The sequence below is a fragment of the Lissotriton vulgaris genome, chromosome 2_1 (genome assembly GCF_964263255.1).
Source record: "Lissotriton vulgaris chromosome 2_1, aLisVul1.2, whole genome shotgun sequence".
Lineage (NCBI taxonomy): Eukaryota > Metazoa > Chordata > Amphibia > Caudata > Salamandridae > Lissotriton > Lissotriton vulgaris.
In genome coordinates this window covers 179280328-179299882 of record NC_141687.1, presented here as the reverse complement: position 1 = coordinate 179299882, position 19555 = coordinate 179280328, and positions in this window count along the sequence as shown.

Below are 19555 nucleotides of genomic sequence, written 5' to 3'. Positions count from 1 at the left end.
TAAAAGGTGCGCTTCTCATTTTACCGGTGCTTGGCTTTAAAGCACTGCAAGGAGTCTTCATACGCGTGAACCAAGGAGATGTCATCTAGAAGAGAGGATTCAGGAGCCGGCTCCAACTTTTCTACTTCCTCCATTAAAGTATTTCTAAAGCAGGCCTGCAACAGAAGACATCGCCCCGCAGCTAACAGAACATCCTTGGAGACGGAGCAGACTGTTCAGTTAAGTGAACCTTTTATTTGAAGAAGTGTTTCACGTTACAAACGGCTTCCGTTTTGACATTGAATATTTGTGTGATATTACACTTGGCATTTGAAAGGTCAAAGACATAACTCAGTAAGTGAAACTGAGTTTGTAGATTGTTACACTTTGCTAACGGCTTTAGTAAAACACTGTGCTTGGGTGTGACTTGAGGCTTGACATTTAAAGGTAAAAAAACATTTCCTGCTAAATGTGCTTCTTTTATTATAATGTGCTTTGATTTCTGTATGTTCAATTTTGCAATTAAAAAGGGTCACATTTAATTCTCAAAAAGACAGTTCAAGAATTAAGGAACATAGTGCATTATTAATTCTCGGCTGTATGAAAACTCAATGAAGAATTGATATTCAAGCAGTAGATTTAGGAGATAAGAAAAGAAGAAACAGTTGCCCTGATTTGACATTTGAGAACTCGTGTGTGTATAGTTAATAATCCTTATCTGATAGAGACTACTAGCCGCAGATTCCTTAACGTAGAATTATCCCCAGGCGTGAGACTGGATCTGGAAAACTTTTCTGCCACAGCATCCCTGAACGCCCGGGGGACGGCACCACGTGACTCCACCCTGACGTCATCCGCGCCAGTGACGTCAGCGAGGATACATAAGTCCCACCCTGCGAGCCTATGTCAGTTTTTTCTCTTTCCGCGAGCAACACGGATCCGGATTATTGCCCTGTTCCAGTTGCTAGGAGATAGCTGTGTCTTTTCTTCTCTTGTTTTGTCTCTCCAAATCCCCTTCCCTCTTGGAACACCTGCCAGAGACTCCTGTGAACTTCACTAGTCTTAAGAGGTGTTCTGGGCAGTCAAGGAATTAAGCAACGTTCCTGCAGGCACTCTGGTATTCAGGTGTGTGGTCTCAAGCTAACAAAAAACCAAGCCACAAAAACACAGGGCTGCCTGAGCGATGGATATCACTACAGGAAATACCATGGGAGATGAAACCCATGACTAGACCCCTTCCTTGCTAGAGCTTACTAGAGCTCTGGTTAATTTACAACAAGAAGTAACTTCGTTAAAGCAGGAAAACCAGTTTTTACAAAGCAAATTGAATCGTTATAAGCCACGTACCAATCCGTGGGAAAACCCAGGTGCTAAACAAAAGACTTCAATTGTACAACCTCCACGTTTTCATTTTTCCAATCAGGCTTCAGCAACTTCATCATCAGGAATCCAACTGGTAAATGTAACCGTGAGCACACCAGTGCCAATCCCCTTAGCACCCCCAGGGCGCCTTTTTGGAGACCATGCTAAATATAGCATTTTTATAAATTAATGTCAATTACATTTTCTTTGCTGTCCTTCAGCTTTTCCCACAGATGCAGCCAAGGTAGCATTTGTTTTATCTTATCTGGGTGGAGTGGCTGCCACATGGTCCATTCCATATATAGAAAGAGATGACCCGTTACTTCATGATTTTGACCTGTTCAGAGAAGCAATGAGAAAACTGTTCGCTCTGCACCAATTTGTGCATGCGAGCGATAACGAGCTTCTAAATTTACGCCAGGGCAATAAAGACTTACTCTCATATATTACTAGCTTCAACAGGCTAATAGCTGAAACAGAATTCCTGAATTCAAAAGAACCTCCTTAATCTATCGGGGGATTTGTGATGACTTAAAAGATGTCCTCACCCAAATTGTGGATCCCCCTAGTAACTGTAATGAATTTATGGATTTGGTAGTTCGTTTGGATAGTCGCCTAGGAGAACGCAAGGGAGAAAAGAACTGTGGTGAAAATAGCAGAATATAGCCTTATAGCCCGCCCTAGCGGGCTATACCGGCTATTAAAGGCCAGCTGAATCGTTAAAGACCCGAACCGAAGGCAGAATGTTCTAACAAATTACAAGGGGTTCTCGAAGCTCGAGGGGATATTAATCCCCTTGAGCTTCGAGAAGCCTTTGCAGAACATTGGAATGTTGCTCTGCGAACCTTTACCGGCCCGTAGAAGCAGGGAGCACTCCATTGTCTGCAATGGAGCTCCCAACATTCCAATGTTCTAATAGTCATAATAAAACAGGAAAAGAAAGAATCTGCTCATACTAATCCAGATAGCGTTGAACCCATACAAATTAGTAGCATTAGGGGACCTCTATCAACAGCAGAAAAAGATTGACAACGTTGTTAAAATTATGTCTATATTTTGGCAAATCAGGGCACTTTGCTTGTGATTGTTCTGCATGACCCAACATTCCAAAGAAGGCAGTTGGGCTCGTAGAAACCTCTGGTGATGACAATGCACATGCACCATTAGAAAACTCTTGGGGCCAGTAAGAAGCAAGTCTCCTTACCCAGGACAATAACCAAGGTGGCCTCTTCCTTTTCTTTAGCAAATGACATTAGTTCTTCTCCATGACATTTAACCCTAATTGTAACATTGATTTGGTCTCCCCAGATTCATAAAGTTTTGCACATTTTGCTTGATTCTAGGGCCGACAGGTAATTTTCTGGATACCACACTCGCCAAGACTTTGAATATTGCAATAGTGAGTAAAAGCACTCCAGAACCTGTTAGAGCCATGGATGGTTCTGAATTATTATCTTCTGGTTTAATCCTACATCAAACCACCCCTTTGACCCTGGTTTGTTCAAATGGTCATACCGAGCAAACCATATTAGATTTGATTGATACCCCAGTTTTTGGTGCCATCTGGGGGATTCCTTGGCTCCAACTTCACAATCCTAAAATTGATTAGGTTAAGAGACTGTTCTCTTGGATTCTACACATTGTTGAAGAACATTTTATCCTGATCAAAAAATGCTTGTGACCCCTCTACATTGTACTACGACCATTCCTGCAGGAAAGTCCTTTGCCTGTATGTTTCCTGATATTCATAATGACTTTCAGGATGTTTTTTCTGAAGGGCAAGCAACTCGGTTACTACCTCACAGGTTATATGACTGCCGTATTGATTTAATTCCCGGGGCAGTTCTACCCTGCAGTCGAGTGAATGCTTCGTCTGAAAACAAGACCAATTAAATGCGAGAGTATATAGATGATCTTTTAGCTAAAGTCTTCATACGACATTCCACTTCTCCTGTCAGCTCTCCTTTATTATTTGTCCCAAAAAGAATCCGGAATTACGAGTGTGTATTGATTACTGCGTAATAAAGTGACAATTGAAAACAGATACCCACTCCCCTTGATACCTGTACTTTTAGACCAAATACGAAACTCCACTATACTCACCAAACTTGATCTCCGCTGTGCTTACCATCTCATACGGGTCAAGGTAGGGTGACGGTGGCAGAGTCCCGATCCACTTTTGCTCGCCAGAGGTATTACAACTGTGCCTTGCGCTGTGTCTGAATTGCTGTGTGAAGAGAATTGCCCGCATTTTAACCATTGTTGATTTAAAAACGATGTTGTTCTGTTGATTGAAAACGTACTTTAATTTGTGAAATTTACACTTTTTAAAAAACATTAAATTCTCTGGGTCAGCACTCATTTTAAAACGCCATACTTGCTGTGTTTGCGCTACCTGTGCCACCTTTCTCCCAGTCCTGACTCAATAGGGAGAGAAATAATATGTCTGGTCAGCAAAGGAAGCCTGTGCTTGTCTATCACTCCTGCCTGCCCCGGTCCGACGCGGTAGTCGGTACCGTTGCGCGGAGGGCGGGTCAGGGAGAGCCAAGCACTTCCTGTGGGGGCATTTCCTAAGCGGTTAGCTCTCTAGTGCCTGCTTTTCTCTGGGCTATTTAGGCGGAGCCTTTTCACCTGCAAGCTGCGGTAGGGTGACGGTGGCTGAGTCCCCGATCCGCTTTTGCTCGCCAGAGGTATTACAACTGTGCCTTGCGCTGTGCCTGAATTGCCGTCTGAAGGGAATCGCCTGCATTTTAACCATTGTTTATTTAAAAACGATGTTGTTCTGTTGATTGAAAACGGACTTTTATTTGTGAAATTTACACTTTTTAAAAAACATTAAATTCTCTGGGTCAGCACTCATTTAAAAACGCCATACTTGCTGTGTTTGCTCTACCTGTGCCACCTTTCTCCCAGTCCTAACTCAATAGGGGGAGGAATAATATTTCTGGTCAGCAAAGGAAGCCTGTGCTCGTCTTTCAGTCCTGCCCGCCCCGGTCCGACACGGTAGCCAGTACCGTTGCGCGAAGGGCGGGTCAGGGAGAGCCATGCACTTCCTGTGGGGGCATTTCCTGAGCGGTTAGCGCTCTAATGCCTGCTTTTCTCTGGGCTATTTAGGCAGAGCCTTTTCACCTGCAAGCTGCGGTAGGGTGACGGTGGCAGAGTCCCCGATCCGCTTTTGCTCGCAGAGGTATTACAACTGTGCCTTGCGCTGTGCCTGAATTGCCGTGTGAAGAGAATCTCGCTCCTTCCTTTTCCTGCCAAAGTCATCGAGAAGATCGTCAACAGACAGCTTGCCACCTTCCTCGAGACGAACGGATCCCTCGACCCCTCGCAGTCCGGTTTCAGAGCCAACCACAGCACCGAGACCGCCCTCATCGCAGCAACCGACGACATCCGAGCCCTGCTCGACACCGGGGAAACAGCAGCACTCATCCTCCTGGAGCTCTGCAGCGTTCGACACTGTCTGCCACCGCACCCTAATACAGCGCCTCAGCAACATCGGCATCCAAGAGAAGGCACTGGAGTGGATCGTCTCGTTCCTCGCCGGAAGAACACAGAGAGTCTGCCTCCCCCCGTTTCAATCAGAGGCCACTGAAGTCATCTGCGGTGTTCCGCAAGGATCATCACTCAGCCCCACCCTCTTCAACGTCTACATGAGACCTCTTGCCGCCATCGCACGCCAACACAACCTCAACCTCATCTCCTACGCCGACGACACACAGCTGATCCTCTCCCTCACCAAAGACCCCGACACCGCCAGAACCAGCCTACACAAAGGGATGGAAGACATCGCCGAGTGGATGAAGAACAGCCGCCTGAAACTGAACTCAGACAAGACGGAAGTCCTCATCCTGGGACCATAGCCCTCCGCCTGGGACGACTCCTGGTGGCCCCCATCCCTGGGCACCGCTCCCGAGCCAACAGACCACGCACGCAACCTGGGCTTCATCCTGGATTCCTCCCTCTCGATGACCAGACAAGTCAACGCCGTCTCCTCATCATGCTTTCACACCCTACGCATGCTACGCAAGATCTTCCAATGGATCCCAACCGAAACCAGGAAGACGGTCACCCAGGCCCTCGTCACCAGCCGACTGGACTACGGAAACGCCCTCTACGCCGGAACCACAGCCAAGCTGCAGAAAAGACTCCAACGCATCCAGAACGCCTCCGCCCGACTCATCCTGAATTTCCCTCGATGCAGCCACATCTCCGGCCTCCTGAGGGACCTGCACTAGCTCCCCGTCAACAAGAGGATCACGTTCAGTCTCCTCACCCACGCACACAAGTCTCTCCAAGACCTGGGCCCCAAGTACCTCAACGACCGCCTGACCTTCTACACGCCCACCCGCCAGCTACGGTCCACTAGCCTCGCCCTCGCCGCCGTACCACGCATCCGAAGAACCACCGCCGGAGGCAGATCCTTCTCCTACCTGGCAGCCAAGACATGGAACTCCCTCCCCATCCACCTTCGGCTGACCCAGGACCACCTCGCCTTCAGGAGACAACTCAAGACTTGGCTGTTCGAGCAGTAGCGGACCCCCTCCCCCAAGCGCCTTGAGACCCTTCCGGGTGAGTAGCGCGCTATACAAATGTCATGATTGATTGATTGCATTTTACCCATTGTTGATTTAAAAACGATGTTGTTCTGTTGATTGAAAACGGACTTTTATTTGTGAAATTTACACTTTTTAAAAAACATTAAATTCTCTGGGTCAGCACTCATTTAAAAACGGCATACTTGCTGTGTTTGCGCTACCTGTGCCACCTTTCTCCCAGTCCTGACTCAATAGGGTGAGGAATAATATTTCTGGTCAGCAAAGGAAGCCTGTGCTCGTCTTTCACTCCTGCCCGCCCCCGTCCGACGCGGTAGCCAGTACAGTTGCGCGGAGGGCGGGTCAGGGAGAGCCAGGCACTTCCTGTGGGGGGCATTTCATGAGCGGTTAGCGCTCTAGTGCCTGCTTTTCTCTAGGCTATTTAGGCGGAGCCTTTTCACCTGCAAGCTGCGGTAGGGTGACGGTGGCAGAGTCCCCGATCCGCTTTTGCTCGCCAGAGGTATTACAACTGTGCCTTGCGCTGTGCCTGAATTGCTGTGTGAAGAGAATTGCCTGCATTTTAACCATTGTTGATTTAAAAACAATGTTGTTCTGTTGATTGAAAACGGACTTTTATTTGTGAAATTTACACTTTTTAAAAAACATTAAATTCTCTGGGTCAGCACTCATTTAAAAACGCCATACTTGCTGTGTTTGCTCTACCTGTGCCACCTTTCTCCCAGTCCTGACTCAATAGTTGGAGGAATCATATTTCTGGTCAGCAAATGAAGCCTGTGCTCGTCTTTCAGTCCTGCCCGCCCCGGTCCGACGCGGTAGCCAGTACCGTTGAGCGGAGGGCGGGTCAGGGAGAGCCAGGCACTTCCTGTGGGGGCATTTCCTGAGCGGTTAGCGCTCTAGTGCCTGCTTTTCTCTGGGCTATTTAGCCCTCGCCCCCTCCCGAGCGCGCAGCGGTCGCAGCTATGCCGAAGAGTAGCCAAAGAGTGGCCCGTCTGCGCCCGTCCGCGACTGGACGGGGCTAGGGGCTATACACTCTGATTGATTTATGATGGAACCCTTGGAGGACACCAGAATCAGATACACATCTCAAGCACTACTCTGCTTACAACCTAAAGGATCAGGGGGCTGTATGCGTGACCAATGGCCATGTCCGGAAGGTCCTTTCTCATGTTTTTAGTGCAGATTTCAGGCATCTCACACCACCATTTGCATTGGAGATGTGGTTAGTAGAAAGCCAGAGCCCAAGGGACTGAAAAGCCTTCTTCTTAATGTTCGCTCATTTCAAAAACACCATCTTGAGATGTGGGACCTTATTAATACTACCAACCCTGAAATATGTTTTTTAACAGAAACATGGCTAAAGCCACACACCACTCCGGCCATAACACTTGGAATCCCTGTAGGATATAAAATCTTAAAGCTCGACCGCCCGATAAAAATCGGAGGCGGAATAGCCATAATATACAAAGAATGTTTAAAAGTCTCCTTAATTGAGCAGAGTAGTTGCCCATTGATGGAAGTGATGATATTTAAGATAACATCAGGCTCTAAGGAAAACTGGAAAGGCGCTCTGATGTATCGTCCTCCTGGGCCCAATACTGGTTTCTCCCTCTCTCTAACCGAGCTAATAGCACAACATCTTAAAGCCAAAGAAAACTTTCTCCTACTAGGGGACTTTAATGTTCGTGCTGATATCTCCGACCACCCAGACACCCTGTCCCTGCTATCGGACCTTGCCCAGCTAGGATTTCAGTTGCAGAATAATGGGTCCACCCATACAGGAGGACACACTCTAGACCTAATTTTTTCTAACGGACCTACTATATGTAGTCACCCACCGACCCGAGTCAACTGGTCAGACCATTGCCTAATTGCATTTACCCTCCCCGGCTTAGCCAAACCTGCTAAACAACCCCCTGCTCCCCCCATATGGCGCAGACAATGGCAAAGGGTCACCTCAGATGAGATCCAGAAAGTATGGAAAGAACCACACATAATAGCTACAGATGATGTAGAATCATTATTTAATGTGTACATGGCCCCCCTTGCTGACATTGTGAGAGCATACAGGTTTTTGTGAGAGCATACGGGTTTACTCCAGTGTCGTATGCCGACGACACCCAGCTCTTGTTTCCCTTCCAGACTCTTACCCCGAAAATTAAGAACTCCTTTGCCGAGGGCATGAGAGCGGTATCCACCTGGATGGCTTCCAACTGCCTCCAGTGTAATGTCGGCAAGACAGAAGTCATGCTCTTCGGGAAAGCCAATCTCCTATGGTCACCGGATTGGTGGCCCTTAGAGCTAGGACCCGTCCCTTGCCCAAAGCAATCAGTGAAAAATCTGGGAGTAAGACTGGATCAAGACCTGGTTCTAAAAGAACATGTAAACTTAGTGACAGGATCCTGTTTCCGGACAATCGGTCTCCTAAGAAGGGGTTTTCCCTTCTTATCAGACGTTTATAGAAAGACCCTTGTCCAGGCCCTTGTAATAAGTCGATTGGACTATTGCAATGGTCTTTTCATCTCCGCAAATGAATACGTGCTCAACCGTCTTCAAGTGGCCCAAAACACTGCGGCCAGGCTGGTCCTCAATGCCCCCTCGAGAACACCATCTAGACCCCTACTGGAACAGCTCCATTGGTTGCCCATACGTCAGCGAATCAACTTTAAGTTTTGCTGCATTATACATAAGAGCCTTTATGGATCAGGCCCCCAATACCTGACTCAGAAATTCCAAATCCATATACCGGAACGTCTCTTGCGTTCAAGCAATCAATCCTTACTAAAAATTCCCCCCATTAAGAAGGCCAGGCAGGGCGGCCGAGTACTTTTATACATACCTCCATCTGGAATAAAGTCCCTATCGGTATGAGACAAAATGCTAATCTTCTATCATTCCGGAAAGCACTCAAGACATCTCTTCTGTGAGACATAGCTCCCTATTTACACCCACTAAAGGCACCGAATCTGGCACCATCAGCGAATAAAGCGCAGAGATACCCCTTCGGGGGTCGAGTCCAGCGCTATATAAGCAAATAAATAAATAAAGGAGGGTGATGAGTGGAAGACGGCATTCCGTACAAAATTTGGTCTTTTTGAGTACACAGTCATGCCCTTTGGACTACGCAAGGCTCCTGCAGCATTTCACTTTTTTATCAATGAAGTGCTGCAAGACCTCCTGGACATCTGTGTAGTGGTCTATATAGATGATATTCTCATCTATTCCTCTTCTGAAGAAGAGCATGTAACACACATTAGAGCAGTCTTACAAAGATTAAGAGATCACCGTCTTTTTGTCAAAGGATAAAAATGTGTTTTCCATTCTAATAACATCGAATTCTTAGGTTATGTAATCACAGCACATGGTATCTCCATGGATCAGTCTAAGGTACAAGCCAGTGTCAGTAAAAGAAGTCCAATGCTTTCTGGGCTGTGCACATTTTTGCCGACGCTTTATACCCCAGTTCTCTATGGTAGTTTCTCCAATCACTAGTTTTTTGAAAAAAGGGGTTCCCTTTCAGTGGACATATGCAGCAGATAAAGCCTTTGTGCAGCTCAAAAAAGCTTTTACTGAAGCCCCTATATTACATCATCACTATCCTTTTTTTGTTGAATCTGACGCATCCACTGTGGCAGTCGGAGGTTTTCCATCACAATGAGATCCGGAATCTGGTAGGTTGGATCCAGTGGCCTATTTCTCAAAGAAACTCTTACCTGCTGAACAGAATTATACAGTGGCAGAGTGAGAATAATTGGCCATCAAGCTCGCCTTCCAAGAATGGTGTCCTCACTTATTAGGTGCTAAACATACTGTTACTATTTACACCGATCACAGAAATCTGCAGTTTTATCAAAATGTAAAAGCATTAACACCACAGCAACTCTGTTGGCTTCTTTTCTTTAATGAATTTGATTTCAGTATAACATATAGACCAGGTAGTCAGCAACAGAAATCTGACACTTTGTCCAGAATGGGATATCCTCCTCCAGAATCAAATAGTGAGCAAAGTAAACCAATTATTCCGATTGAGAAACTAGTGGCCATATGTCTACCTCAAGAGTTTCTATACTAGTTACAGGCTTCCCAGTCCACTGAACCCATACCTCCCAAAGTCACTGAGAAAGGGGACTTATGGTATTATGAAAACAGCTTGTATGTTCCTACTCAAGAATTATGTGAAATCCATACTGCAATGGAATCCTGATGCAGTACAAGCAGGTCATCCAGGAGTAAAAAAGACTTTAGCGTTATGAAAAAGGCAGTTTTAGTTGCCCACTCTAGTGTCTGACGTCAACAACTACATCCAAACTTGTTCTACTTGTCTTCAATCCAAGTCATCTCATTCGGCACCAGCTGGATTGCTCACTCATGCCTATTCCACCTTCACCTTGGCATACCGTGAGTATGGGTTTTTGTCACCGACCTCCCATTGTCCAATGGATATTCCATTATTTGGGTGGTAGTGGATAACCTAACTAAAATGGCACATCTTATTCCACTAAAAACTATGCTATCAGCAAAAGACTTTAGTGAGTTGTTCTTACAACACATAGTAAAACTACATGGACTTCCTAACGCAATTGTTTCTGATAGAGTCCTCAATTCACCTCCAAGTTTTGGCAAAGTTGTTGTTCCTTAATCGGGATTGACGTCCTTCTGTCCTCCGCTTATCATCCCCAAACTGATGGACAGACAGAACGTCTGAATCAGACACTAGAACAAATCCTCCGCTATTTTATTTCCACATGGCAAACAGAATGGGATAAACGCCTTGCCTCTTGTAGAATTTGTTTATAACAATACTGAGCATACTGCTACTGGGGTTGCTCCATTCTTTTGCCTTTTGGGTTACCATCCTAGAATGCTTCCCATTATTGATCCTTTAGAAACAGAACATCACCAAAAATTACAAGAAATACAAAAAACTGTTCAGCATCACATAGAACACCAGCAACTACAAATGAAAACACAGACTGATAAACATAGGAAAAGTGCTCCAAGTTATGCAATAGGAGATCAAGTCTGGTTATCCTCAAACAATCTGCGTTTTAAAGGATCCTGTAAATTTCAATCTAGGTATATTGTGCCCTTCCCAATTACCAAAACACCAGTAACAGTGGACTTTCTCTGCCCACGATTTTCCTATCCACCCAGTTTTTCACGTATCCCTAATAAAACCATATTCAGGAAACACTTGAGCAGGTCCTCCTCCTCCACCCGTGAAAGTAGATGGACAATGGGAATATGAAGTGGCAAAAATTCTAGATTCAAAATGTATATGTGGGGCACTTTACTATCTCATAGCTTGTAGAGGGTATGGACCAGAGGAGGATTCATGGGAACCGGCTTCCACTGTGCATGCTCCTCAGTTGACGCGGAGATTCCATTTAGTAAATCCTTCTAAGCCACGTTCCCTTGCAGGACTCTTGAGGGCGAGGACTGTCGGAGATTAATCTCCGCACACCTTGCATAAAGCCTTAACCTGCATGGTTTTGTTTACATTCACAGGGGTATCGCATTAATCATGTGGCCATATGCCTATACAAGTAGCACTCAGAACAAAACTATGTTTTATGTGTTGTCTTCTATTTTAAACCAGTATTGTGAACATAATCAATGTCTTGGGCATAGTATGAGATTGCTTTATTTATTTCCTAAAGGAAAATATGCCTCGTACTTTATCCGGTTAAACAAGTGTCTTTAGCACGTTCTTTACTGAAACACGTGTCAGTAACATGCTTCAAAGTCACGTTTCTGTAACCGTCACTCCAGAGAAGCTATAAAAGGTGCGCTTCTCATTTTACCGGTGCTTGGCTTTAAAGCACTGCAAGGAGTCTTCATACGCGTGAACCAAGGAGATGTCATCTAGAAGAGAGGATTCAGGAGCCGGCTCCAACTTTTCTACTTCCTCCATTAAAGTATTTCTAAAGCAGGCCTGCAACAGAAGACATCGCCCCGCAGCTAACAGAACATCCTTGGAGACGGAGCAGACTGTTCAGTTAAGTGAACCTTTTATTTGAAGAAGTGTTTCACGTTACAAACGGCTTCCGGTTTGACATTGAATATTTGTGTGATATTACACTTGGCATTTGAAAGGTCAAAGACATAACTCAGTAAGTGAAACTGAGTTTGTAGATTGTTACACTTTGCTAACAGCTTTAGTAAAACACTGTGCTTGGGTGTGACTTGAGGCTTGACATTTAAAGGTAAAAAAACATTTCCTGCTAAATGTGCTTCTTTTATTGTAATGTGCTTCGATTTCTGTATGTTCAATTTTGCAATTAAAAAGGGTCACATTTAATTCTCAAAAAGACAGTTCAAGAATTAAGGAACATAGTGCATTATTAATTCTCGGCTGTATGAAAACTCAATGAAGAATTGATATTCAAGCAGTAGATTTAGGAGATAAGAAAAGAAGAAACAGTTGCCCTGATTTGACATTTGAGAACTCGTGTGTGTATAGTTAATAATCCTTATCTGATAGAGACTACTAGCCGCAGATTCCTTAAAGTAGAATTATCCCCAGGCGTGAGACTGGATCTGGAAAACTTTTCTGCCACAGCATCCCTGAACGCCTGGGGGACGGCACCACGTGACTCCACCCTGACGTCATCCGCGCCAGTGACGTCAGCGAGGATACATAAGTCCCACCCTGCGAGCCTATGTCAGTTTTTTCTCTTTCCGCGAGCAACACGGATCCGGATTACTGCCTTGGCCTGTTTTCAGGCCTTCCATTCTCTTTTTATGCTTTGGCGTCTAGTGGAACATTGTGCAAATGCCTTCGGGCTTCAAGACGTGTACCTCCTGTGCACGTTCCATGTCGGAGACGGACCCTAACCCGATTTGCATGTGGTGCCTGGGTGAGCAACACGACTCGGAAAGTTGTGACGCCTGCCAACACCTTAAGCCTAAATCATGGCAGGAGCGACAGATGAAGTTGCTGTCAGTGCGCTTGTCCAGGTCGGTGCCATCCCAGCGTCCGTTCCCTACCTCAAAAGCAAGGAACCGCCTATTTTGTATGCGGAATCGCCCTCCACCACGGCCCTTTGGGCGTAGCTCACCGGCTGGTAGGTCTTTCAGTATGTCTCCAAGGCCTTGTCCTCCTTCCGCGGTGGGTGCCGGCTCCCCCCGGGACAGGTGCCCCTGCCTTTCGCCTCCCTACCTGCTGTTTCCCGGTGCTGAGGCGACTAGGGCCCAAATGACAGCCTAGGCAGCGGCACTGCAGTCTTCTTTGGCCCTCCCTCAACCTCCTTTGATGTCTGCGGAACCCTTGCCTTGCACGGGGACTTCCACAGTGTCGCCGACCGCTTCTGCGCCGAAGGTTTCGGCTTCAGGTCGTAGGAGTGTGGCGCCATCGAGGTGTAGTACCTCTGGGCTCCCCTTGTCTGTGCCTAGCGTCCCTGCCTCGCCGCAAATCCCTACCGGGTTCCCTGTGGTGTTGTAGGCGATTGCCGGGATTCTCTGAGCAGGCAGCTGCCTCACCAGAGGTCGAGCCGGCGCCGCCTCGGCACCGGGAGCCTTCCTCCCCAGCTCTGGTGGAGTTGCTTGTGGAGGACGATGCCTTTGTCCCCTTTCCTAGTCCCTCTCGGTCCTCGGCGGGGGCGGATGCCACGTCCGAGGTTGAGCCAGCCCAGTTTCGGAGCCGTGCCTTTGCCGGTTCGGTGTCGGCCACGCCCCATTCTCCTGGATAGCACGTATGTATTGTATTTGATGCTTGTTAAGCGCGGCTGTCACCCAGAAGGGTATCCTGGCGCTGAGACCATATCCAATCATCAGATAGAATAGACTACATTGCTCTAGGGAACAGGTGGGTTTTAGGATCCCTCTTAAATGAAGACAGATCATGGCTACTCCTCAAAGCCAGGGGTAAAGTATTCCACAATGTGGCGGCCGTGAAGCTGAAAGCGCGGCTGCCCATCCTCACTCTGTTTATCCTGGGAATCTTCACCAGGAACCCAGAAGAAGATCTCAAGGGTCTGGCGGCTTGATACCAGGAAAATAGGTTTTGAAGTGGTATCGGTCCTATTCCGTGCAGAGCCCTAAACACCAGACAGAGAGCTTTAAAAGCGATCCTCTGCTGGACCGGCAGCCAATGAAGGTCAGCTAGAGCTGTAGATGAGGAAGCGGACCGTGGTCGAGATAAAGCCAGTTTAGCGGCCATATTCTGAATCCTTTGCAACTTTAGGATCAGAGTCTTGGGAGCTCCCAGAAGTAGTGCGTTGCAGTAGTCTAACCTACTGAGGATGGAACTACGCACTACCTCGGCTCTGGCTTCTCGAGGAAAAATTGGCAGGATTTTACGAAGGGCGCGAAGCAGGCCCATACATGTCGCTGTCGTCCTATTTACATCAGCATCAAGCTGTAAACTGGGTTCAAACAGAACTCCTAAATTACGAGCCGATTCTGCAGCTTCCACCGAGCCCGGAATAGAGATTGGCCAGAAATCATCCGGTAATGCACGTGGAAGACGGTCTAAAGAGCAGTGGAGCACCTCCGTTTTTGATCCATTAAATTGGTGGTGGTAAAAGCGTGGTGGCAGGAGTCGGCCCGCCGCCACGGGGGCCCATTCCAGCACCGGTTGATGCTGATCAGGTGCCGATGGCCGACTCCACAGAGCCGCGTCGGGTCCTGGATTCGTCTCCTGAGATCCCTTCTTCTTCTGGGGTCCTGCCTGCTGGTGTGTTCCTCTCCGGTCTTCCACTGAAGGCTCTTTGCCAGCTCCACGGCCTAAATCCTCGAACCCTTCTTTCAGTGGCTCACAACTGGCTTCACCAACATCTCCGCCCTTCCCTGGGGTCCCTCAGGTTCCCCATTCCTCAGTGGATCCTCCTATATGCCGGGGCTGGCTGCTTCCTCCTGGACTTGGGGATGGGCGGCTCAGTATGCAACTGTCGCCCACGGAGGAATTGCTTTCACCTCCGCTGCACCCTACTGAGGCCAGTGTAGCCTTTGTTCGGGCTATTTCCACGGCTGCTGGTATTCTGAGGATGGATGAACCTGTCACTCAATTTCCCACAGACAACCTCTTGGAGATTCTCCACCAGGGTTCTGGTGGACGGGAGTTGTTCCTTCCCTTTGAAGCAGCACTCCATAATTCTCTTATAGGGGCTTTAGGGGGGGCCCTGCCACAGGCGATCCGGTGCCTCAGGCACAACTGCACTGTCCTCTTCCTGCTCCACATGACCCGGTCTGTCCTTCTTTTCACCCTTCTATTCAAGGAGCTCTACTGTGCAATGCCTTTCCGTGTTTGCCTGCGGTGTTGTTCCCTCCATCTGAAGAACCGGGTTTTAGAACCCAGAGGTGCCAGGGGCACGCCCAAAGCCTTCGGGTTAGAATACAGAGACACAGGATACTTCTTGGTGGCGTCAAAGATAGAGTTTATTGGCTGCAGCCGGAAACAGAAGTCCATGAAGTACAACACAGTGTATATTCGTAGGAGTCTGCTCAAATTCGTAGGGCAAGTCATCCTCTTTTATGCCGAAAATCACATTCTGGACAAACACCCACTATTTACAACTTGTCCAATCATAGGTATTATTACGAAAGGTATCGCATGACGACAAACCCACTTTTCAGTTGTCCCGCCCACCATTAATTATACAGACAAGCCCAACATTCCTTCTTACACAAGACGGACAAACCCATAATAAAAGGACCGCAACCCATATCATAAAGAGGCCATAAAAGAAGAAACAGAAACAGATTAGGAGTAAGATAAGGGGTGTATATGTATAATAAGCTTTACAATGTCCTGTCCTCTGATCCTCAATCTTGATCAGCTATCAGGCAAGGAACTGGCTTAGCAAGGTCAGCTTCAGGCAACGAGGTCAGTTCACTCGGTTCATCCAAAAGTCAACACAAACTCAAGCTTACGTGTACTAAGGACTCGTTCGGCCGCAGTCATCGGCCTATGTGAGGGCAACCACAAAATGGCTGCCATGCACAAAATGGAACCCATGGTTCAGAACGAAATCTCCAAATACATAGTGAATCCGTCGGTCTAACATGACGAAATCACTCGTACTAGCCAAACTCACTAGTCACTGTTCGCTACTATCAAATTCGTAACAAAACTATGACATTTATAAAACAGGTTCAGAATTCACGGAACCTCAGGCCCTCCTTTTGCCCTTACATAGGCAATCACTCAGTCTGTGTCTGAATCAATATCAATATTCATCAGATCATCAAGATGCTGCTGGAGCATCATCCTATTACTCACTACTTCTCTCGAGACAGGTCTCCTTACACACGTAGTAGCACAAAGACCACATATGGCAGGACCACACTGTATACAAAGACAACACGAGAAAAGAATCGCTAAAGCCATCCCAATGATCATCAGAATCTTCCATCCCCAAGTGGATAACAGTCCCAAAAACCATCCGGTCAACGACCAATCTCCTTTGTCCACATGTATAGACTCGGAGATCTTATGTAGCTTGGAAATGGCTTGGTATACTGTAGGAGCATTATCTGGTATAAAAATGCAGCAACTCGATTGGATCAATTTACATACCCCACCTCGATCTGCAAGTATGACATCTAAAACCATACGATTCTGTAATGTCATAAGGCGATCCGCTTGAAGCTCAGCGGTCAAATTACTAAGGGCACCGGCGGTTTCATTTATGGTGGACTCAACCACTCTCGTTAATTGCCGTATGTTTCTACTATTAGCCATAGGTCCCCAAAACGGTAGGAAACCCTTGAGAAAGTCTCCCACTTCTTGTCCCGTGGTATCTTCCTGATCGAAGACACCCCTAATAACTCTCGTTCTGTGGTAATCTGCAGCAGCAGTATACGTAGGAGGTAACAAATATGCAACATAACAGGTTCTCGAAACAATCAGGGGGCAACCATGTGTATGCTCTGTCATAGCAAACAAAATATGTGCCTTAGCTGCTAAAAACGGTGGGGAAGTCTGGGACGCAAAGACATACATCTGAGTACAAACACTCTTCCCTAACTGAGCTCTCGGATTCTTGCCATTACCTTGCAAACAAAAATGACCACGATGGGGTACGATCCAAATCGGAGATTACCTTTTTCGTCTCTGCTTTTCACTCAGACTAACAGTATATCCAGTCATGTTCCATCCGATATAAGCTAACTCCTCATCCTTAGGAATAGTCTCATATGTATCAATATCTCTGATCATATCCGTTATTCCCTTCACTAAGGCACTATTACTCGAGTTATCTTTCATGGAACGCAGGGGATAGACTTCGTTGGCATAAATAAACATCGTCTGATATGCCCATACAGACCCATTGTAACTAAATGGCAGAACCAAATAGGGAATACCTGTATCTGTAGTATGTGGCATAAGACCACACACCCAACAATTAGTGGTGTTCACTACTAACTGGTGTTGATGCAGAAGCTGAACAAAGGAATTATTAGTAAACTCTGACCTCCTAACCAGTTCATGTTCAGGTAAACTATGGAAAGAATGCAAAGAAGTAGTAGTAGTAGGAAGAGACATAGGTTGGGAGGTGGGTACAGATGTCAATTGGGTAGCAAAAACAATCCAACCCCCAAAAGACAACGTCATGCTTAAAAACACTAGAAGACACGTTATTAAGAAACATTTGCTACAAATCAATTTACACAATTTCATCTTAAAGTTCATTCCTGTAACAACTCTCTCAATCTCAAAAAACTCCATTCTCTAACCGTGCTGTTCGCGGCAGTTGGTTTTCTTCGCTCAGGTGTGCATCTGTAAGTCCAGGGAACGCCCTAGAACAAACCAGAACCGTCGACCTTGCGTCTACATGGTTTGCCACGCCAAGTCTGGATACCGCGACCCTACAGCTGAACCACAATGGCGGTTCGAAAAATAAAAATAAACAAAACAGCTTCTTGGATGAGAGAGTGCAGTTTTCAAAAACAGAAAGGAATTAGTTTTTTATTAGTCCATTGTTTCTTGGTCGCAAATTATAGCGGCCTTTACCAGGCATCGTGTGATCTCAGAACAACAATTCAGGCTCAGTGGTGTCCAATTTCAAAGGCGGAGGCACAGCTGCTTGCAATATATCGTCGTCCTCTCGCTCAGACCTTGTCCATACCAAATGTGCGTCACTAAACGGCATACATTTCGGCACTCTTTCTGTCTCCGAATCACCAATACCTTCACGGATCCACTGGTCGTACGGCAGAGGTAAAGGTACCCTCTTACAATGTAAGCTGTGGATCCAATTCTTCTTGCCGTGGACTCTTACTGCTGTTCGTGTTGATAAAAGTACTTGATATGGGCCAGTCCAACGAGGCTGAACGTTCTTGGCCCGCTGAAAGTTGCGCACTAGGACCCAGTCTCCAGGATTAATAGTGTGACCTGGATCTTCAGATGCTTGTGGGAGATTATCATGAACCTGTTGATGTAGGACATGCAATTTAGCCATCAGGTCATACAAGTAATCAACCAACACAGGATATTCGATATCGCTAAACTTCGTTGGTCTTGGCACTCCCCACACATTTGCCGGGCGACCAAACACAATCTCATATGGACTAAGTCCTATTCGAGAATGCACTGTAGTTCTAGTTGACAAAAGTGCCAACGGCAACGCATCGGGCAATTGGAGACCAGAACTCGCCTGAATCTTGGCTAACTTAAGATTCAGGGTGCCATTATAGCACTCGACTAAACCAGCTGATGGGGGTGATTTGCAGCATGGAATTTCTGCCTTATGCCCAAACCCTCACACACTCTCTTCATGACCTGGCCCACAAACTCACTTCCGTTGTCACTCCACACCATCCTTGACAAACCAAACCTAGGGAAAAATTCCTTGAGCAAAACTTTAGCTGTGGATAGGGCAGTGTTATCTTTTAGGGGGTAAGCTTCTACCCATCTTGAAAAGGCACAAACAACCACAAGGACGTATTTCAGATTGTTACATCTCTCCATGTGGATAAAATCCAATTGCAGCACCTTCAACGGGTACGTTGGTGGTGCAAAATGACCAGCTGGAGTTCCCTTGCCAGGATTATGCATCAGACAAACCATGCAATTCTTGACCAGATTCTCTGCACACTTAGGAATTCCACCATTCTCCCATACTGGAGCCAACAACTTACAAATCCCTTTCGCACTGATGTGAGCCATTCCATGTGCCATCGTAACCACTGGAAGCACATACGCATCAGGCAACAACCATCGCTGGTGTTCTGACAACTCAATCCAACAACCAGTCGAGTCCAACATTCCTGTACTCTCTCTACACACACTCAATTCTTTCTCAATAGCTTCAGCCTGAATCAATTTCACACTCTCTATTGTATTTTCACACATTCCTCTATCGGGAACCCATCTCGCTGGACCTGCAACATACATTCGACTCATCACATCTTTCGCCGTTTCTCTCGCAACTTCATCCGCAAACGCATTACCACGACCAACATCATCTGTAACCTTTCTTATGTGCACTGCATTTCACGATCGCGACTTGCGTCTGCAATGTAAGTGACTCAAGAAGTTCATTCACCAACTGTCCATGCTGAATCTTCGTACCATGGGAAGTAAGGAATCCACGTTCCTTCCACAAACGCCCAAAGCTATGGGCAACACCAAATGCATATTGACTATCGGTATACACAGTCACTCTCTTTCCTTTCGACAACACACATGCTCTTGTCAGTGCAATCAGCTTTGCTGC